The 23,690-nt window shown below is 36.9% G+C and overlaps 1 pseudogene; it reads right to left on the reverse strand.

Moving 5' to 3' along the window:
* Window positions 1-7,170: 7,170 nt before the first annotated feature.
* Window positions 7,171-23,413, reverse strand: LOC123233973 (annotated as a pseudogene).
* Between the last annotated feature and the right edge of the window lie 277 nt (window positions 23,414-23,690).

Here is a 23,690-nt window from a genome sequence, read left to right on the forward strand (position 1 = left end):
TTATAAATTTGGGAATGGCTTGATTTTTTTATACAACTGATTTAAATCCTTATATATTTTAGTAATTAGACCCCTTTCAGAGTTTTTGTTATAAAGATTTTTTCCCAATTTGTTGTTTCCCTTCTGATTTTGGTTGCATTGTTTTTGTTTGAACAAAAGCTTTTTAATTTAATATAATCAAAATCATTTATTTTACATTTTGTAATTTTCTTTAACTCTTGCTTGGTTTTAAAAATCTTTCCTCTCCCAGAGATCTGACAAGTATACTATTCAGTGTTCACTTAACATGTTTATAGTTTCCCTCTTTATATTCAAGTCGTTCACCCATTCTGAATTTATCTTGGTGTAGGGTGTGAGATGTTGATCTAGACCTAATCTCTCCATATTGTTTTCCAATTTTCCCAGCAGTTTTTGTCAAATAGTGGATTCATGTCCCAAAAGTTGGGCTCTTTGGGTTTATTGTACACTGTCTTGCTGACATCATTTACCCCAATTCTATTCCACTGATCCTCCCTTCTGTCTCTTAGCCAGTACCATACCGTTTTGATGACTGCTGCTTTATAGTATAGTTTAATATCTTGTACTGCTAGGCCCCCTTCCTTCACATTTTTGTTATTTTTTTCATTATTTCCCTTGATATTCTTGATCTTTTGTTATTCCAAATGAATTTTGTTATAGTTTTTTCTATTTGAGTAAAGAAGGTTTTTGATAGGTATGGCACTAAATAAGTAAATTAATTTGGGTAGAATGGTCATTTTTATTATGTTAGCTCATCCTACCCATGAGCAATCAATGTTTTTCCAATTGTTTAGATCTAGTTTTAATTGTTTGGAAAGTGTTTTGTAGTTGTATTCATATAATTGCTGTGTTTGTTTTGGTAGGTAGATTCCTAAGTATTTTATATTGTCTAGGGTGATTTTAAATGGTGTTTCTCTTTCTACCTCTTCCTGCTCTAAGGTGTTGGAAATATATAGAAATGCTGATGATTTATGTGCATTTATTTTGTATCCTGCAACTTTGCTAAAGTTGTTGATTATTTCTACAAGCTTCTTAGTTGATTCTCTAGGATTTTTTAAGTAGACCATCATATCATCTGCAAAGAGTGATAGCTTAGTCTCCTCATTGCCCATTTTGATACCTTCAATTTCTTTTTCTTCTCTAATTGCTACTGCTAGTGTTTCTAGTACTATGTTGAATAATAGAGGTGATAATGGGCATCCTTATTTCACACCTGATCTTATTGGGAAGGCTTCTAATTTATCTCCATTGCATATGATGCTTGTTGATGGTTTTAGATATATACTGTTTATTATTTTTAGGAAAGGTCCTTCTATTCCTATACTTTCTAGTGTTTTCAATAGGAATGGGTGCTGTATTTTGTCAAAGGCTTTTTCAGCATCTATTGAGATAATCATGTGATTTTTGTTTGTTAGTTTGTTGATATGGTCAATTATGTGGATGATTTTCCTGATGTTGAACCATCCTTGCATTCCTGGTATAAATCCCCCTGATCATGGTGGATAATTCTCATGATCCCTTGCTGGAGTCTCTTTGCTAGTATTCTATTTAAGATTTTTGCATGTTTTTGATCTACCTGGATTTGGAATCAGTACCATATTTGTGTCATAAAAGGAATTTGGTAGGGCTCCTTCTTTCCTTATTATATCAAATAATTTGTATAGTATTAGGATTAGTTGTTCTTTGAATGTTTGATAGAATTCACTTGTGAATCCATCAGGCTCTGGCGATTTTTTCTTAGGGAGTTCTTTGATGGCTTGTTTAATCTCTTTTTATGATATTGGATTATTTAAATATTCTATATCTTCTGCTGTTAATCTAGGTAATTTATATTTTTGTAAATTCATCCATATCAACTAGATTACTATATTTTTTGCCATATAATTGGGCAAAATAGTTTTTAATGTAGGGGCAGCTGGGTAGCTCAGTGGATTGAGAGTCAGGCCTAGAGATGGGAGGTCCTAGGTTCAAATCAGACACTTCCCAGCTGTGTCACCCTGGGCAAGTCACTTGACCCCCATTGCCCACCCTTACTACTCTTCCACCTAGGAGCCAATACACAGAAGTTAAGTGTTTAAAAAAATAGTTTTTAATGATTACCTTAATTTCCTCTTCATTAGAAGTAGTCTCCCTTTTCATTGTTGATACTGTTAATTTGGTTTTCTTCTTTCCTTTTTTTATTAGATTGACCAGTACTTTGCCTATTTTATCTGTTTTTTTCAAAATACCAGCTTCTAGTCTCATTTATTAATTCAATAGTTCTTTTACTTTAGATTTTATTAACTTCTCCCTTGATTTTAGTATTTCTAATTATAGTTTTCATCTGGGGATTTTTAATTTGTTTGCTTTCTAGTTTTTTAAGTTGCCTGCCCTATTCATTAATCTCTGCCCTCCATAATTTGTTAATATATGTACTCAAGGATATACATTTCCCCCTGAGTACTGCCTTAGCTGCATCCCACAGAGTTTGGTAGGATGTCTCATCATTGTCATTCTCTTCAATGAAATTATTGATTGTTTCTATGATTTCTTCTTTAACTAACTGATTTTAGAGAATCATATTATTTAATTTCCAATTAGTTTTTGGTTTGCCTCTCCATGTATTCTTACTAATAACTGTTTTTATTGCATTATGATCTGATAAGGTTGATATTATTTCTGCCTTTTTGCATTTGTTTGCCATGTTTCTATGCCCTAGCACGTGGTCTTTTTTGTCCCTATTTATTTTTCTCCGTATATCTATTAACTCTAATTTTTCTAGGATTTCATCCATCTCTCTTATCTCTTTCTTATTTATTTTTTGGTTTGATTTATCTAGGTCTGATAGGGGAAGGTTGAGGTCACCCACTAGTATAGTTTTGCTATCTATTTTGTCCTTGAGCTCCACTAGCTTCTCCTTTAGAAATTTGGATGCTACACCATTTGGTCCATACATGTTGAGTACTGATATTTGTTCATTGTTTATACTGCCTTTTATTAGGATATAATTACCTTCCCTATCTCTTTTAACCAGATATATTTTTACTTTGGCTCTGTCAGAGATCTTGATGGCAACCCCTGCCTTCTTTTTCTCATTTGAAGCCCAATAGATTTTTCTCCATCCTTTCATTTTTACTCTATGTATGTCTACCTGTCTCGTGTGTTTCTTGTAGACTACATATGATAGAATTTTGGTTTCTAATCCACTCTGCTATTTGCTTCTGTTTTATGGGTGAGTTCATCCCATTCACATGTAGATTTATAATTATCAACTGTGTATTCCCAGACATTTTGATTCTCTCTCCTTGTCCTGTCCTTTCTTATTTCACTGTTTCCTTCTATACCAGTGTTCTGTTTTTAATCAGTTCCAATAATCCCCTCCCTTGTTGTACTTCCCTTTATCCCCCCTCCCTTTTTATTCCCCTATTATTGTTCTTTAAAGCTATGCCACACTCCCCCGCAAGCCCTCTCCCTCCCTAGTATTGCTTCCCTCCCCCCCCAGTCCGTTTGTTACCCTTCTACTTTTCTATAGGGCACGAATCAATTCTCTACCCCAATGGATCTGATTGTTCTTCCCTCTTTAAGTTAATTTCAATGCACTTACAAATTAAGTATTTCCTTTCTCCAACCTCTTTACCCTTCTTCTCCCCTGTTCATCCCATGCACTTTTTTATGAAATATAAATTTACTCCATTTTGTCTGTTTTCCCCTTTCTCTTAATATTATCTCCTTTTTTACCTTTAGTTTTGTATATATATACATATATCTTGAGATTTCATCCTATGCAATTTGTCCCTGTTCCCTTTAATTATACTTCTTCTATCTATCCTGTTGGTAATAACAATATTTAAGAGTTACCAATATCTTCTTTTCTTATAGGGGTATAAGTCAATTGAGTTTATTGGGTCCCTTAAAGAAAAGGTTTTTTGTTTTGTTTTGGTTTGGTTTGGTTTTCCCCCCTCTCTCTTAATTACCTAATGGTGATTCTCTTGAGTTCTGTGTTTGAACAACAAATTCTCTGATTAAGTCTGGTTTTTTCTTTATGAATGCTTGGAAGTCTTCGAATGACCATACTTTCCCCTGCAAGAATATAGTCAGTTTTGCTGGATAGTTAATTCTTGGTTGTAGACCTAGCTCTCTTGCTTTCTGGAATATTGTATTCCATTCCTTCCTGTCCTTTAATGTAGATGCAGCCGGATCCTGTGTCATCCTAACTGTGGTTCCCTGGTATCTGAATGACTTCTTCTTAGCAGCTTGTGATATTTTTTCCTTGGTCTGGTAGTTTTTGAATTTGGCTATAATATTTCTGGAAGTTGTTAGTCATGGATTAAATGTAGGGGTGATCTGTGGATTCTTTCTATTTCCACTTTTACCCCTTGTTTGAGAATGTAAGGAAAGTTCTCTTATATAATTTCCTGTAGGATGATGTCCAAACTTTTCCTTTTGCTGTGATATTCTGGCAGTCCAATAATCCTTAAGTTGTCTCTTCAAGATCTGTTTTCCAGATCTGTGGTTGTGTCAATGAGGTGTTTCATATTTTCCTCAAATTTTTCATTTTTAAAATTTTGTTTTATATATTCTTGCTGCCTTGTGAAGTGTTATATTAAAGGAGGTTACTAACTCTATTTGATGTATATGAAGATGATGTACAGAGAGGATAGGATGGTACTTCTCCTTTATAACAGTTGCCCAGGCAGGATCCTTTAGGTCAAAGTGATTTATCCCTTCAGGACCCACCTGGGGTTAATTGGTATTAATTATTAAATTGGGCTCTTCAGCTGGGATAACATTGGTAATCTGACTGTGTTGGCTCCCTTCCCAAAATAAGCTTTGGAAACCAATTCAGGAAGGTACTTTAAACTTTGTATATATTTGATAAGAAGGACAATGGTAAAGGATTGAGGTATTAGGAGACCCTACTTTAAATTGCTACTAATGAATCTCTAACTGCAGGCAAATGAAGGAATCAAGATGATAGCTTCTCTCTGGTACAGCCTGGCCAGAGCTAAACCAGAGTAGGCAAACTGCTGTGAAATCTTCAGCTTCTTCTTCAATAGGTCTTAAGCCTTATCAGTTGAGATATATCCACCCTTTCCACCCTCTTCTTCTTCTTCTCCTGCCCACTTCCCGGATCCCTCCCGGGCCCTGGGAAGCCTGGATAGCTAAGATGATGAAACTCCTAATATTTAGGGGTAGTAGACACAGAGATGGTGGTCAAGAACACGTTGATAATGGTACAGGAAACACAGGAGGAGCTTGCAGGGTAGTGTTTGCAAGTCTCTATCTCCAAAGACCAGGATCCACACTGATCTCTAGCCTCAGGGACAGGTAAAAGACCCCAGAACCTCTCTCAGGGTTCTCAACTGCTCTCTCCTGAGTTCACATGCCTCTCTGGGAACATTCTATCCAACTGACTTATCTGTCAATCAAAAGTGAACTTCAAGCTCCCAGAGATTCAGTATAACAGAAGTCATTTGCTTCTAGTTGTTGAAGTCTAATTTTTAAAGACTGAATTTCATCCCTGGCTTTTTGCTCATCCTTCTCCTTCTGGTCTGCTTTTCTTTGTAGATCATCTTTTGCCTTTTTTGCTTCATTTTTCAGCTGGTCAATTTGGGCTTTTAAGACATTATTTTCTTGTTTTAGATCATGTATTTCCTTTTCCCAATTTTCTTCAGCCTCTGTTGACTGTTTTCTGAGTTTTTGAGTTAATTGAATTTTGAGTTCTTGAGTTAATTGAATTTTAAGTTCTTCCAAAGCCTGTGTCCATTTCACTGAATTTCCTTTGTTTTTGCTTGGTGTTCTTTTATCTTCTTCTGATCCACTTGTTCTTTGTTCAATTTCTGGATAAAAGCTGTTGATTGTGGTTTCTTTCTTCTTTTTCTGTTGTTTACTCATGTTTTTTCCTTCTTTCTTCCCTGTAATTGGCTGTAATCTTGATCCTCTGATCATATTTTTGGATTTGGGTTATTCAGCCCTGGGAGGGCTTCTTCTCTGTTTTGTTGATTAACTAGGTTAGTGGGGCCAGAGGCCAGATTTTCCCTAGTTGTTGGTGAAAGTGAAAGAAATGAATTTGGCTACTTTTTTAATTTGGCTATGATATTTCTGGAAGTTGTTAGTTGTGGATTGTCTGAGGTTCTCAGCTCTCTGAAGACTTCTTGTCTGCTGTGCTTATAGGATTAAGCCAGGTGGGGTTGATCTGCACAGCTCCAAGTGCTGTGAGGTCAGATTTTCCCCAGCTGGTGGTAAAAGCTAGAGGTGAGTTTGGCTTTATTTACTCTAGTCTGTGGGGGAGGGGTGTTGGAGCTTCCCTGCCCTCTGAAGACCTCTTGTCTGTTGTATTGATAGGATTAAGCCTGGGTGTGGTTGATCTACACTTTTGAGGTCAAAGTCTCAAAAGAAAGGAGGGGAGGGGAGATAACACAAGATGGAGGGTATGTTCATCTTCTCTGGGTTTCTCCCCCAGCAGCTTCCCTGCTGTCTGCGATCAAAGCCTTGAGCACAGCTGTGCCAGTGAGGCATTTTCTCAGACTAGCGGCCCAGCCCACCCAGGGATTCTAGTATCTGCTGGAGACTCAGCACATTAGGTGGAGGAGGGGATCTGGGATCTTCCTCCTTTCTTTCCCCTCCCACCTGAGAGTTCCAAGAATTCAGGCTTTTTTTTTTCTCTTTTTTTTCCTGCATACCTTTTTAGTTGGGTTCAGCTGGAGGATCCCCTAGCTCTGTTGTGTTGTCAGATTTGGTTTTCTGTTCCCTCGGAGCCCTTTGTCCTTAATTGGTGGTGAAGGACTTTATGGAGGTTTGGAGCCTTACTGCTTCTATTCCGCCATCTTCCTGGAATTCCCTAAAGTCTCCTTCAAGTATTCTTGATGAAAAGACCAGAGTGGAATAGAAAATTTGATTTTCAAATACAAGACTCAAGAGAAGCATAAAAAAGCAAATATGAAAGAGAAATCATAAAGGATTAGATAAGGTTAAACTGTTCACATTCCTACATGGGAATCTGATATTTGCAACTCTTAAGAACTTTATCACTATTAGGGCAGTTAGAAGAAGTATACATAAAAGTCTAAGGATTAGGTTGACTATATGAGATGATGTCTAAAAAACAAAGGAATCAGAAAGTGTTATGTTTATGATAACAGGGATGTTGGGAAGCTGATGGACTGGCCTGGGCTAAGAGCCTGCAAGACTCTCTCCTCCCCCACACACAGGCTGGAGTGAGTGGGGAGGGGTAAGTGTGTTCCTTGCTCTCAAACCCCTCCCACTCAGCAGTTGGTTTTTCAGTTAAAAATGGAGACTGGGCAATGACTTCTGACAAGGTTCAGCAACGCTAATCTCTAATGATGTTCACTTTCTCCACTTATATTCCTCACAGGTTTGATTGAGGGACAAAGGAGAAGATGATAACTTGTTATCAAGAACTGAGGAGGATCTGACTTCCTCTGCTGGCAACAGAAAGGATCCAAACTTATAGTAGCTGTGAGTATGCCCTCAATAAGTCAGGCACAACTATTAAAAGATGTAATTTATATATTGATAAAAGAAAGAAGGGATAGGCAAGGAGGGGGTATCAAGGATTTGGATAGGATCTGGGAAGCCCTGAACTGTTAGGTAGAAACTGCCCCTCCATTCCCACCCCCACCCCCCAGGAGGGAGTGGCAGACTTTATATCTAGCTGGCACTCAAAGCTTATAATAATCACTTCTAATATCTAAAATAACTAAATAACAATTATGTTGTTGCTAGAAAGGTCTAATCCCGCTAGACAGGCAAACTCCCGAGTAGAAACCACATTGGCTTTTGCCACTATGGCCACCAAGATAAACCCCAAACTGGGAAAAGCAAGCAGAGAGACCTGCTCACCTCAACCCCCAGGAATCAACTGTTTAACTCCTTTCCAACTGTCCCCTCACAGAGTTCTCCAGGGGGGATCCCCTGGAATTCTGGGTGAGGCTTGACCCTGTATCTTGCAGGAGTTCCACCCTGCCATTTTCCATGTTACAAAAGAGGATTATTTGGGAGAAAAGAGAAGAGACAGGTAGAATAGAGTCTATTATCTCATATAGAAAGGTACAAAAGATCTATTACAGTGGAGGGGAATGGGGGGGGGGGCAATGCTTCAACATTACCGTCCCTGGAATTGGCTTAAAGAAAAAATATACTCCCTTGGGTAAAGAAATATCCTATCTATAGGGAAGTAGGAATGGAAGTATGAGGGGGGAGGAAGAGAGGAAGAGGAAGGTAGGAGAGGATTGGAGGAATGAGAGAGGAAGGTAGAAGAAAGGAAAGGAAGGTAGCTGCCCCCAACCCCAGCAGGAGGAAATTGACCAGAGCCCTTCAGGGGATCAGAGAGCAAACTTGAGGGTTTAGAATAGCTAAGTTTTATTTTAACTAGAAAGGGGAAGGTCTAAAGTGGTTCCCCAACTTTTTTGACCTACTGCCCCCTTTCCAGATAAAATATTACTTAGCCCCCTGAAAATTAATTTTTAAAATTTTAATAGCAATTAATAGGAAAGATAAATGTACCTGTGGCCATCACCGCCCCCCTCTATCGCTGAAGCACCCTTCAGTGGGTAGCAGCACCCTCTTTGGGAATCACTGGTCTAGGAGGTAGATAGAAGGGGGGAAAAGCACAGAGAGAGAGAGAGAGAGAGAGACAGAGAGAGAGACAGAGAGAGAGAGAGAGAGATCAGGGTAGATAGGTAGATAGGCTCCTGGCTTGAGAGAGCCAAGATTCCAGGGTAGAGAGAGAGAAAAGGTGCCAAACTCTCTCCTTTATACTTTCTCCAACATCTCCCAAAAAGAAAGTGGGAGTTGTCGGGGGAAGTTGTAAAAGAGAGTCCTGGGAGTTGTAGTCTCCCAGGGCTTACAACAATTCCAAATGACACAGAAGGCAATCATCAAAGTGGAAGGGGACTGATAGAAGAGAGGGTGAATTGGAAATGGCAGTGGTTAGGGGCAAAACACTTGTGAAGAGAGATAGGATGAAAGGAGAGAAAAGGATAAATGGATAAATAGGATGGAGGGAAATAATTAATATTTAATCATATCTGTGAAAGTAATCATAATAGTGAATGTAAATGGGGTGAACTCATCCATAAAACAGAACCAGATAGCACAGTGGATTAAAAAACAGAATCCTACAGTATATTATTTACAAGAAACACAACTGAAGGAGAGAGATGAATTTAGAGTAAAAATAATGTGCTGGAGTAGAATCTATTATGCTCCAGCTGAAGTAAAAAAATCAGGGATAACATCAATATTGTAATCATGATCCCAGACAAAGCAAGAGTAGATCTAATTAAAAGAGGTAAGAAAGAAACTGAATCTTAATTAAAGGTACCATAGACAATGAAGTACTATCATTATACCAAACATATATGCACCAAATAGTAGAGCATCCAAAATTTTCAGTAAGTTAAATGATCTATAGGAGTAAATAGACAGTAAAATTATACCAGTGGGGGCCTTAACTTTCTCCTCTCAAAACTAGATAAATCTAACCCAAAAATAAACAAGAAGTTAAGGAGGTGAATAGAATTTTTAAAAACTTAGATTTATAGACCTCTAGAGAAAATTGAATGAGAATAGAAAGGAATATACCTTTTCCTCAGCAGTATATGGCACTTTTGCAAAAATTAATCACATATTAGGGTATAAAAACCTTACAACCAATAAGTAGAAAAGCAAAATATTTAATGCATCCTTTTCAGATTGTAATGCATAAAATTACATTCAATAAAGGGCTACGGATAGATTAAAAATTAATTGGAAAATAAATCTAATTCTAAAGAATGAGGTCAAAGAACAAATTATAGAAACAACAATTTCATTTAAAAAATTATAATAATGAGAAAATATACCAATATTTATGGGATGTAATCAAATTAGGGGAAAATTTATATCTCTAAACATATCAATAAAATAGAGGAAGAGCAGATTAATAAATTGGCTATGCACATTTTTTAAAACTACAAAAATAACAAATTAAAAATTCCCAATGAAAAAGCTAATTGGAAATCCTGAAAATCAAAGGAGAGATGAATAACATTGAAAGTAAACTATTGAAATAGTAAATAAGACTAGGAGTGGATTTATGAAAAAGCAATAAAATAAATCACTGCTTATTCAATTTTTAAGCAAGAAAGAAGGCCAAATTATTAGTATCAAAAATGAAAAGGATGAATTCACCATAATGAAGAGGAAATTAAAACAATTATTAGGAGCTATTTTGCCCAATTATATGCCAATGAACATGACAAAGCAAAATTGATGAATATTTACAAAAATATAAATTACCCATATTAACAAAAGAGAAAATAGAATATTTAATTAGCTCCTTCTTGGAAAAAAGAAATCAAATAAACCGTTAATGAACTCTCTAAGGAAAAAAATCCCCAGGGCCAGATGAATTCATAAGGAAATTATACCAAACATTTAAAAAAATAATGCCAATACTATACAAACTATTTGGGAATATAAGCAAAAAGGGAGTCCTACCAAATCCCTTTTATAACAAAAAAATGTGTATAAGGTAAATGTAAATATATATAATGTAAATTGGATAATTTATATAAATTTATATATTAAAAAAGTTTTGCACAATGAAACGAATGCAACTAAGATTAGAAGAAAAAGCAGAAAATAGGGGAAAATTTTTATAGCAAGTGTCTCTGTAAATTTTCATTTCTCAGATGTATTGAGAACTGAGTCAAAATTATAATACCATTCCCCAGTTGATAAATGTCCAAAGGATATAAGCTATGAAGACATCAAAGCTAACTATAGTCAAATGAAAAAATTTGTAGATCATTGCTGATTAGAGAAATTCAAAACAAAATAACCTGACACCTATCAGACTGGCTAATATAATAGAAAAAGAAAATGACAAATATTGAAGGGGATATGGGGAAGTTGGAATTAATATACTGGAATTGAACTGATTGTTGGTGGAATGAACTGATCCAGCTATTCTGAAGAGCAATTTAGAATTATGTCCTAAGAACTCTAAAACTGTATACCCTTTGATCCAGCAATACCACTAGATCTGTATCCCAAAAAGATTTTAAAGGAGGAGGGGGTGCTATTTGTATAAAAATAATTATAGCAGCTCTTTTTGTGGTGGCAAAGAAAAATTGAGGGGATGACCATCATTTGGGGAATGAGAGAGCAAGTGGTTGTTTATGATTATAATGGAATGTTTGGTTTTTGGCCTTTGTTTTCAATGAGGACCAATGAGGTAATGTTTTGACTTGTGCCTGAATTGGATTTCAATGAGACAAAATTGCAGAAAGTTTTTAGCCTGACTCTTCTATAGTCACCCAAGTACAGTGGCAAGACAAAAGTCAATACAATTGGTGATGCCCAGAATGCAGTGGATCTTTGATGCCTGAACAAGCACTCTAAGTGTACCAGAGCACCTATTTCAGCTGTCTTCATGGCCATAGGAACAAATTGTTCTCATCTGCTCATTCTACTGGAGAAATCTTCACATGCTTGTAGGCAGACGTCCCCCTAACCTACTGACAGGTTTGAGGCCTGTGGTTTAGCCAGGTTGTGGCATTTGCTTGTGTAGGTGAGAGCTGGGTGAAAGGTGGACACCAAAGGTGGTGAGCAGCCTTAAAAATGGTCCTGCAAGAGTGAAATGAGCAGAACCAAGAGAACATTGTACACAGAAAGTGAAACAATACAATGTAATGGATTACTGCAAGACAATCCCAAGGGACTTATGAAAAAGAATGCTATCCATATATATAGAGAAAACTGTGGGAATAAAAACACAAAAGAAAAACATGGGTGTATGATTTGGGGTTTTGGTTTTAAAAGATTGCTTTATTGCAAAAATGAATAATATGGAAATAGGTATAAGTGACAACATTTCCCTCCAGTGGAAGGGCTTATTGGCTCTGGGAGGGGAAAGGAGACTGGGAAGGGAAAAAGATGAATCATGTAAACATGAAAAAATATTTTTAAAAATTAAAATTTAAAAATTTGGAAATGGTCCCACAAGCCCTCATAGCAGATGTGCTAGTTCTCCCCATATACCCCACATACCCGGCATTAGAAACGATAAGCAGAATGTTTTCAGAAAAACCTAGAAAGACTTATATGAGCTGATGTAAAGTGAAAACAAGCAGAACCAAGAAAACATTATATATATATTAACAATATTATACAATGATCAGCTGTGGAATGACTTGGCTATTGTCAGCAATAAAACGATCCAAAACCATTCCATGATGATAAATGCTATCTACCTCCAGAGAAAGAACTGATGGAGTCTGAATGCAGATAGAAGCATACTATTTTTCACTTTATTTTCTTCATGGCTTTAAAAAAAAATCTTCTAAAGCATGACTAATATGTATAACCTATACCAAATTGCTTACCATTTCAGGGAGGGGAAATAGGAGGAAGGGAAGAAAGAATTTGGAACTCAAAATGTCAGAAAAAAATGCCAAAAAATTGTTTTTACATGTAATTTGTAAAAAAATAAAATAATTGCTGAAAAATTAACATTGGTAACTTTTTTTTTAAACCGTTACCTTCCGTCTTGGAGTCAATACAATGTATTGGCTCCAAGGCAGAAGAGTGGTAAGGGCTAGGCAATGGGGTCAGGTCACTTGCCCAAGGTCACACAGTTGGGAAGTGTCTGAGGCCAGATTTGAACCTAGGACTTCCCGTCTTTAGGCCTGGCTCTCAATCCACTGAGCTACCCAGCTGCCCCCAACATTAGTAACTTTGAAGAGGAACAATTTCAGTTGGAAGACAGAGGATTGGAAGTGATGGCATCAACTATAGATGATTCTCTCAAGTTTCACCATGAAAGGGAGAACAGATATAATAGTAATAGAGAATGGTTGGGAAAGACACAGATTATGTATAAGTGGAGATTTTGAATCTTCCGACTTCATCCCCCAGAAGTCCCTTGGTATTTCCCAAAATTCCCTTTAATCTCTCCTGCACATCTACATTTTCATGGTCACATTATTGTTTTATAAATTCTGTAGTTCCTCCTTCTTCCTCTTTTGCTCTCATGAGTGGGCTGGGTTAGTTTAGCACATTTTCACTCTAGTTTTTTTATGTTAGTTTATTATTAATAAAACAATAAAATATAATACCTAGCTCTTGTATATTAATTTTTATCTCTACATGCATTTATAGGCAAAAGGGAAGTAGCCCATAGATGGGGAGAAATTAAAGATTAGTGAGAATGGGGAAAGGATAATCTGCTGAGAAAGAATGGAATGGGATCATTTGTGAATGTCAAGGGGTCTGCCTTGGCAAGGACAGAGAGTCACCTCTTCATGTGAGATGGGTGAAGGAGGATATAGTTGGGGAAGGTGTCTTGAGTCCTGTCAAACCTCATAAGAGTGAAGAGGGAGCTCTTAAGCAATGACTTCAATTTTTTTTTTCAGTGAAATGTGAGGTAAATCTTAGCTAAGAGAGTAAGTGAAGGATTCCCTGGATAAATAAAACGTTTTAGAAGAGTCACTGTGGTGAGTTGAATTGTGAATAGATTAGGAAGGTGTAAAAATGAGAGCCCAATTGAGATTATATAACATAAATTTGTAGTCGACCTACAGCATAATTTCTTGATTTTCTCCAGTTCCATTTCTTCTGTTTTGACTTTTTTTTCTTTGCAGAAAATTTGCTTTAATATTTCATGTTGTCTCCTGGAGCTTCTCATTTTTACTTTGCTCATTTTAAGTTTCAGGGAATTCATTGTCAAAAAGCCAATTGGGGGCAGTTCCCTTTGGCATACAAGTTACAATAAAAATAATTGTTCAGTCCTCTTAAGTTCAATCTGTTGCATCCCAAAGTTCATTCTGTATCATCTTGATTCAGTGTAGGTTTCTGTAGGCATCTTTCTCCAAATAGTCCATTTTCTGGCTTCAAAGTATTAGCAGGCTTCTTTTTCTGACATTTTCATTGAACACAAAAAAATTTTAATCTTGGATTTTTATGAAAATACAATCCCCCCCTAAAGAGGATGTTGACCAACACCTAAATCAGCTCATAATACATCGTTGAGTTATGGAGTGTATGAGTCAATTATCAAAAGAAAAACCAAAAACATAAAAAGAAAAAATAAATAGAAGAAAAATTAAACTTTGAGAATAAGAAAAAATTTAAAATCAGAATCAAAATATCAAAAATCTACGTATATAAAAATTTCAAAGTAAACAAGAAGAAATCCACAATAGACCCTTGTATTAGGGTTCAATTAAATTATTTTCTGTCCCACAAATCTGGACAAAATGCAGTAATATTGCACTTACACATTTGTAGCCAGGTCTACAGGAAGTTACCATAGCATTAGAGAAAAAAAAAACCTAGATTTTCATGTAAAAGGGAAGTGTCATTCTCTGGTCTGATTTACCTTCATTCTCAGGGACAGGGGAGCCAGACAGCCAGTTATTAGGTACTTGATAGAAAGTATTTCACAAAGAGGGTGGTTCAAGGAGTCCTGAGTCTTAACATATAACAAACACTGCAACCTCGAGTCTCACACTAGGTTCAAGTCCTTTCATATTGGCATAGAAGTTCATCAATCCCATCTGGATTGGTTTCTTTTTTGATCTGTGTGCTCTTTTTTTTGGCACTAAATTCAGGTTAAATTCGTGCTTCTAAGGCACTGTGCAGATGAAGTCTGTGTTCCTTTTTTGATCCCATTTCCTAGAATCAGACATAAATATTGATCACAGTCCTATAACATTTATCAGTAAATGGCAGGTTTCCATAGTCTAAAACTTTTGGGTATGAATTAATATTATGGCTATATTTTGAACTTATATTACTGCAAAATAAAAAAAGATCAATATTGAGTATATGTACTTTAAGTACAAGAAATGAGAAAAGGCAAAATAATCAAATATTCTATTTGAAAAATAAAAGGAAAAAGCAATAATAAAAATAAAAATTCAGGGAAAATACAATATGTTTCCCAAAAAAAATATTCACTTGTCTATGGGCTATTATCTCCAATGCATGTGACATGATACAATCAATCAATTTCAATAGAAGGTGCTTTCTTTACATGTGAGCAATGAATCCAAGAGTCCTTTTCTCCAATTTTTATAACTGTTGGATTGGTTAACAGTACTTGAAATGGACCTTCCCAGGCAGGCTGAGTTCCTCCAGTGTGCTGGAAGTTATGTACACTTTATCCCCTGGGTGAAGGTCATGGAGTGAGAAGTCCAAAAGAAGATGGAGTGGGCCCTGCCTTGTAGAGGACACAAATTGATCCATCTTCCCCAATTTGGTAGGACATAAGGATCAACTCGCTGAGCAGCAGGTTGTACATCTGAAGCAGGCTGAGTCCAATCTGCCTGGCTACCTTGCTAATGATGGAGTCCATCTTGAGGTTGATTAGGATGTAGCAATAGCCTGAACCTTTTTTTTAAACATTTATTAATATTCATTTTTAACATGGTTACATGATTCATGCTCCTACTTTACACTTCACCCCCTGCACTCCCCCCACCCGTGGCCGATGCACATTTCCACTGGTTTTAACATGTGTCATTGATCAAGACCTATTTCCAAATTGTTTTTAGTTACATTGGTGTGGTAGTTTCTAGTCTACATCCCCAATCATGTCCACTTCAACCCATGCGCTCAAGCAATTGTTTTTCTTATATGTTTCCTCTCCTGCAGTCCTTCCTCTGAATGTGGGTAGCGTTCTTTACCATGAATCCCTCAGAATTGTCCTGGGTCATTGTATTGCTGCTGGTACAGAAGTCCATTGCATTAGATTTTACCATAGTATATCAGTCTCTGTATACAGTGTTCTTCCAGCTCTGCTCCTTTTGTTCTGTATCAATTCCTGGAGGTCTTTCCAGTTCACCTGCAATTCCTCTAGTTTATTATTCCTTTGAGCACAATAGTATTCCATCACCAGCATATACCACAATTTGTTCAGCCATTCCCCAATTGAAGGACATACCCTCCTTTTCCAGTTCTTTGCCACCACGAAAAGTGCAGCTATAAATATTTTAGTACAAGTCTGTTTATTTATGATCTCTTTGGGGGTACAAACCCAACAATGGTATGGCTGGATCAAAGGGCAGGCATTTTTTTTTAGCCCTTTGAGCATAGTTCCAAATTGCCAGCCAGAATGGTTGGACCAGTTCACAATTCCACCAGCAATGCATTAATGTCCCAATTTAACATCTCTTCCAGCATTCATTACTCTCCCCTTCTTTCATTTTAGCCAATCTTCTAGGTATGAGGTGATACCTCAGAGATGTTTGGATTTGCATTTCTCTAATTATTAGAGATTTAGAACACTTTCTCATGTACTTATTGCTACTTTTGATTTCTTTACCTGAAAATTGCCTATTCATGTCTCTTGCCCATTTATCAATTGGGGAATGGCTTGATTTTTTATACAATTGATTTAACTCCTTGTATATTTGAGTAATTAGACCCCTGTAAGAGTTTTTTGTTATAAACATTTTTTCCCAATTTGTTGTTTCCCTTTTGATTTTTGCTACATTGTTTTTGTTTGCACAAAAGCTTTTTAGTTTAATATAATCAAAACGATTTAATTAACATTTTGTAATTTTCTCTAACTCTTGCTCAGTATTAAAATCTTTCCTTTCCCAGAGATCTGACAAGTATACTATTCTGTGTTCATTTAACTTATTTATAGTTTCCCTCTTTATATTCAAGTCATTTACCCATTCTGTATTTATCTTGGTGTAGGGTGTGAGATGTTGATCTAAACCTAATCTCTCCCATATTGTTTTCCAAATTTCCCAGCAGTTTTTGTCAAATAGTGGATTCATGCCCCAAAAGTTGGGCTCTTTGGGTTTATCATACACTGTCTTGCTGATGTCATTTACCCCAAGTCTATTCCACTGATCCTCCCTTCTGTCTCTTAGCCAGTACCATATTGTTTTGATGACTGCTGCTTTATAGTATAGTTTAATATCTGGTACTGCTAAGCCCCCTTCCTTCACATTTTTTTCATTATTTCCCTTGATATTCTTGACCTTTTGTTATTTTAAATGAAATTTGTTATAGTTTTTTTTTAAACCCTTGTACCTCGGTGTATTGTCTCATAGGTGGAAGATTGGTAAGGGTGGGCAATGGGGGTCAAGTGATCTGCCCAGGGTCACACAGCTGGGAAGTGTCTGAGGCCGGGTTTGAACCCAGGACTTCCTGTCTCTAGGCCTGACTCTCACTCCACTGAGCTACCCAGCTGCCCCCTATAGTTTTTCCTAATTCAGTAAAAAAGTTTTTTGGTATTTTGATAGGTATGGCGCTAAATAGGTAAATTAATTTGGGTAGAATGGTCATTTTTATTATGTTAGCTCATCCTACCCATGAGCAATCAATGGCTTTCCAATTGTTAGATCCAGTTTTATTTGTTTGGAAAGTGTTTTGTAGTTGTTTTCATATAATTGCTATGTTTGTTTTGGTAGCTAGATACCTAAGTATTTTATATAGCCTAGAGTGATTTTAAATGGTGTTTCTTTTTCTACCTCTTGCTGCTCTAATGTGTTGAAAATGTATAGAAATGCTGATGATTTATGTGCATTTATTTTGTATCCTGCAACTTTGCTAAAGTTGTTGATTATTTCTACAAGCTTCTTAGTTGATTCTCTAGGATTTTTTAAGTAGACCATCATATCATCTGCAAAGAGTGATAGCTTAGTCTCCTCATTGCCTATTTTGATACCTTCAATTTCTTTTTCTTCTCTAATTGCTATTGCTAGTGTTTCTAGTACTATGTTGAATAATAGAGGTGATAATGGGCATCCTTGTTTCACTCCTGATCTTATTGGGAAGGCTTCTAATTTATCCCTATTGCATATGATGCTTGTGGATGGTTTTAGGTATATACTGTTTATTATTTTTAGGAAAGGTCCTTCTATTCCTATACTTTTCAATGTTTTCAATAGGAATGGATGCTGTATTTTGTCAAAGGCTTTTTCAGCACCTATTGAGATAATCATGTGATTTTTGTGTTAGACTGTTGCTATGGTCAATTATGTGGATGGTTTTCCTAATGTTGAACCATCCTCCATTCCTGGTATAAATCCCACCTGATCATGGTGGATGATCTTTTTGATTACTTGCTGGAGTCTCTTTGCTAGTATTCTATTTAAGATTTTTGCATCTATGTTCATTAGGGAGATTGGTCTGTAGTTTTCTTTCTCTGTTTTTGATCTCCCTGGCTTTGGAATCAGTACCATATTTGTGTCATAAAAGGAATTTGGTAGGACTCCTTCTTTGCTTATCATATCAAATAATTTGTATAGTATTGGGATTAGTTGCTCTTTGAATGTCTGATAGAATTCACTTGTGAATCCATCAGGCCCTGGTGATTTTTTCTTAGGGAGTTCTTTGATGGCTTGTTCAATTTCTTTTTCTGATATGGGATTATTTAGGTATTCTATTTCTTCTGCTGTTAATCTAGGCAATTTATATTTTTGTAAATATTCGTCCATATCTCCTAAAGTGTTATATTTATTGCCATATAATTGGGTGAAATAGTTTTTCATGATTGCCTTAATTTCCCCTTCATTAGAGGTGAGGTCTCCCTTTTCTTCTTTGATACTGTCAATTTGGTTTTCTTCTTTCCTTTTTTTTATTAGATTGACCAGTACTTTGTCTATTTTATCTGTTTTTTCAAAGTACCAGCTTCTAGTCTTATTTATTAATTCAATAGTTCTTTTACTTTCGATTTCATTAATTTCTCCCTTGGTTTTTAGTATTTCTAATTTAGTTTTCATCTGGGGATTTTTAATTTGCTTGCTTTCTAGTTTTTTGAGTTGCATGCCCAATTCATTAATCTCTGTCCTCCCTAATTTGTTAATATATGTACTCAAGGATATAAATTTCCCCCTGAGTACTGCCTTGGCTGCATCCCGCAGAGTTTGGTAGGATGTCTCATCATTGTCATTCTCTTTAATGCAATTGTTGATTGTTTCTATGATTTCTCCTTTGACTAGCTGGTTTTGGAGAATCATATTATTTAATTTCCAATTAGTTCTTGATTTGCCTGTCCAAGTACCCTTACTAGTTATTATTTTTATTGTATTATGATCTGAGAAGGTTACATTTATTATTTCTGCTCTTTTGCATTTGTTTGCAATGATTCTATGCCCTATAACATGGTCAATCTTTGTGAATATACCATGTGCAGCTGAAAAGAATGTGTATTCCTTTTTGTCCCTATTTATTTTTCTCCACATATCAATTATACCTAATTTTCTAGGACTTCATTCATCTCTCTTATCTCTTTCTTATTTATTTTTTCATTTGATTTATCTAGATTTGAAAGAGGAATATTTAGATCTCCCACTATTATGGTTTTACTATCTATTTCCTTCTTGAGCTCTGCCAGTTTCTCCTTTATGAATTTGGATGCTATACCACTTGGTGCATATATATTGAGCAGTGTTATTTCCTCATTGTTTATACTGCCTTTAATCAGGATGTAATGACCTTCCCTGTCTTTTTTAATCATATCTATTTTTACTTTGGCTTTGTCAGAAATCATAATAGCCACTCCTGCCTTCTTTTTATCATTTGACACCCAAAAGATTTTGCTCAAGGCCTTAACCTTAAACTTGTGTATGTCCACCCACCTCATATGTGTTTCTTGTAGACAACATATGGTAGAATTTTGGTTTCTAATCCACTCTATTTGCTTCCATTTTATGAGTGAGTTCATCCCATTCACATTCAGAGTTATAATTATCAGTTGTGCATTCGCTGACATTTTCGTATCCTCCCCTATTCCTACCCCTTCTTCTTAAACTATTTTCTTTTAAACCAGTGGTTTGCTTTAAGCTGGTATCCCTTATCCCCTCCCTTGAGTAATTTCCCTTTCTACCCCCTCCCCTTATTATTCTCCTCTTTTTATTTTTAAAGGCCTAGTAAATTCCCTCCCCCTTCTTCTCCCCTCCCTTTTTTTACCTCCCCACTCCCTTGCTCACCTTTGTTTATCCCTTCTGACTTTCTTAGTAGGGTTATATAGAGTTTTATATCCCAATGGATAATATAGCTACTCTTCCCTCTCTGGGTTGATTACACTGAGAGTAAGGTTTAAATATTACCTCTTAATGCTCTCTTCTGTAAGTTTTGAAATTAATATTCAATGCCTCCAAAGTATGATATTTATAAGGATTTTTATTTAAAGCCCTGGGGAAGAATCCTAACTCACCCTTCACCACAATGCCTCCTCTCTAAAAGCTCCCGTCACCATGCCAACCATGACCATATCAAAAACAGCCCCTGAAACCCCCAACCAATAGGAAAAGCTTAAGGAATTATGGGTACAGTGAAAAGGAGTTTGGTTAATATAGTTTTAACTCACAACCAATAGGAAAAAGCTTAAGGAATTATGGGTATGGTGAAAGGGAGTCTGGGTAATGTAGTTTTAAAGGGGGTACAAGGTATTTTCAACTTTACACTTCCTCTCCTTCTTATAATAGTATTTGTCCCCTCCCCTTCCCATGCCCTCTTTGTGTGTAATAGAATATCCTATTTTTCTTATTCATTCAAGTTTGTCTTGGTGTCCCCTGCTATTCACCCCCTCTTTCCCACCCCCCATATCATCTTAGACCATTTAGTATTCCAACCTCTCCCTATGAATTATTCTTCTGATTACTATAATAGTGAATACTATAATATTGAATAGAGTTCACTACAGAGAATTATACATAACATTTCTCCACATAGGAATACAGATAATTAGATCTTATTGAAGCCCTTAAAGAGGAAAATTTAAAAATTATGAGTTTTCTTTCTTTCCCCTCTGTTTCTTATTTACCTTTTCGTGTTTCTCTTTATTTTTGTGGTTGGATATCAAACTTTCCATTTAGTCCTGGTCTTTTCTGTGCAAATACTTGGAAATCTTGAATTTTGTTGAATGCCCATACTTTCCCCTGGAAGTATATAGTCAGTTTTGATGAGTAGTTGATCCGTGGTTGAAGGCCCAAATTCTCTTGCATTTCTGAATATCATATTCTAAGCCTTGTGGTCTTTTAGCATAGAGGATCCTGTGTGATCTGTTATATTTAAAGGAGGTCACTATCTATTTGAGGTAGTAGAAATGATGTGCAGAGAGGATAAGATGACACTTCTCCTTTATAACAGTTGCCCAGGCAGGATCCTTCAGGTCAAAGAGGTTTATTCCTTCAGGACCCACCTGGGGTTAATTGATATATTGATTTGGGCTCTTCAGCTCGGATAATGTTGATATTCTGACTGCATTGACTCCCTTCCCAAACAAGCTTTGAAACTGATAAACTGATTTAGGAAGGTACTTTAAACTTTATATATATATATATTTATATTAATAAGAAGGATAAGGGTAAAGGACTGAGGTTTTAGGAGACCCTACTTTAATTTTTACTATTGAAACGCTAACTACAGGCAAATGAAGAAACAATGGTAGCTTCCCTCTGGTTCAGCCTGGCCAGGGCTAAACCAGAGTAGGTAAACAGCTTCTTCTTCTGTAGATCTTAGCCTAGCTTAGATGATGAAACTCCTAATATCTAGGGGTAGTAGACACAGAGATGGTGGTAAAATACACGTTGATAATGGTACAGGAAACACAGAAGGAGCTTGCAGGGTAGTGTTTGCAAGTCTCTATCTCCAAAGACCAGGATCCACACCGATCTCTAGCCTCAGCACAGGTAAAAGACCCAGAACTTCTGCTCAGGGTTCTCAACTGCCCCTCCTGACTCTCGCATGCCTCCCTGGGAACATTCTATCCAACTGACTTATCTGTCAATCATTGAATGAACTTCAAGCTCCCAGAGATTCAATTCAATTCAATTCCTGATTGGTGCTCCTTGATATTTGAATTGTCTCTTTCTGGTTTCTTGTAAGATCTTTTCTTTTACTTGGAAACTCTTGAATTTGGCTATTATATTCCTGAGTGTTGTCTTTTCTGGGTCTAGTGTAGAGGGTGATCTATGGATCCTTTCAATGTCTATTTTGCCCTATTGTTGTGGAACTTCAGGGCAATTTTGCTGAATAATTTCCTTTAGTATAGAACCCAAATTTCTATTAATTTCTGCTTTTTCAGGAAGACCAATGATTCTCAAATTGTCTCTTCTAGCCCTGTTTTCTTGATCTGTCAATTTCTCATTGAGATATTTCATGTTTCCTTCTATTTTATCAGTCTTTTGACTTTGTTTTATTTATTCTTGCTGTCTTGAGAGATCATTAGTTTCCAATTGCTCAATTCTAGCCTTTAGGGACTGGTTTTCAGTTATAATCTTTTGGTTTTCCTTTTCAATCTGGTCATTTCTGGTCTTCAGCTGACTTGCCTCACTTTCCAATTGTGAAATTCTGCCTTTTAAACTGTTATTTTCTTGCCAGATCTCTTCCATCTTTCTCATCATCTCAGATTTGAACTCTTCAATAGCTTGTGACCAGTTTTCATTATTTTGGGAAGGTTTGGATGTGATTACTTGTTTGTTCTCCTCTGCTGTTTGGACTTTCTCTGTGTAAAAGTTGTCCAGTGTTACAGATTTCTTCTTGATGATCTTTCTCTTTTGGGGTTCTTGAGAATGGCTTGCCATTGTTAGCCCTACACCCTTTCAGGTTTTTCCTCACACCCAGAGTCTGTTTGTGCTCTCTAGGCTCCTGAAGTCTCAGGTCTCATTGTTCTCATGGTCAAGCCCTCCTGGTGGCCCCCTTGTTTGTTCCTCTACCTGAGGTTCCTTTAATAGTTTCAGGGTACTGTTTCCACAGTCATGCACCCCTCTGCACTGGGTCCTCACTCAAGGTCCACTCCTGTGCTCAGGATCCATGGACTCAAGAGCCTGCACTTGCACTTGCGCTCAGGGTCTGTGTTCAAAGTCTGCATGCATTCTTTAGCCTCTTGGGGTCTTAAGTATTGCTGTTCTCAGGAACAGGCCCTGGTGACCCTAGGTAGCTGCCAAGGACTTAATGGGTGCCCCGAGCTTGCTCTAGCTCTTGTGCACTGGCTTTGGCACTGTAGGTGGTGTGGAGTGGGGGAGGGGGTTGCTCAAATTGCATTTTCGTGAGAACTATTTCACCCCCTTATAGCATGGAAATGCCCCAATTCCACATACCTTCAATGCTGTGCCCTGTTGTGGAGTCCCTTTGTTCCTCTGGATTTGTTTTTATGTCTTCTTGAGGAGTCCTATATGTTTCTTTTAGGAGTGGTTAAGCAGCTGCTTTTTACTCAGCTGCCATCTTAACGAGGAAGTGGTTGTAGCCTGAACCTTTTGATGGCTTTTCTGGGAACCAGTGGTGTTTTAGTGTTCTTTGAGTGCCTCTTGAAGGGCCCTGCTGAAAAATTGTAGCCTCCATTCAGTTACATGGCCCTGGGTCCTCAACAAGTTGGAGAGGAACCCCATGTGGAGATCTCTAGGAGCATATTGTCTCTCTTCCCCATCCAGCGTGTCTGGCTCATCTTGGGTAGACTGTTGGTGAAAGGGATGGCAGGGGCAGTGATGCTGGCACCAGCAGCAGCAGGAAAGGGAAAGTTCACCAGGCTGGACCAGCCACTACTCTGAAGACTCCAGCTGAGTTGACTTCCAGACCACCAGAGATTATAAGAGCAGTAAATGCTTTCAAACTTCTTTATGACTACAATGGGCTCATCTTCATTTTTCCCATGTTGACCATTAAATACATATACAGCTACTCTCCTCAATTCCTCAAGATTTGTAGCTTGGGCATTTTTCTGG

The sequence above is a fragment of the Gracilinanus agilis genome, chromosome 2 (genome assembly GCF_016433145.1).
Source record: "Gracilinanus agilis isolate LMUSP501 chromosome 2, AgileGrace, whole genome shotgun sequence".
Classification (NCBI taxonomy): Eukaryota; Metazoa; Chordata; class Mammalia; order Didelphimorphia; family Didelphidae; genus Gracilinanus; species Gracilinanus agilis.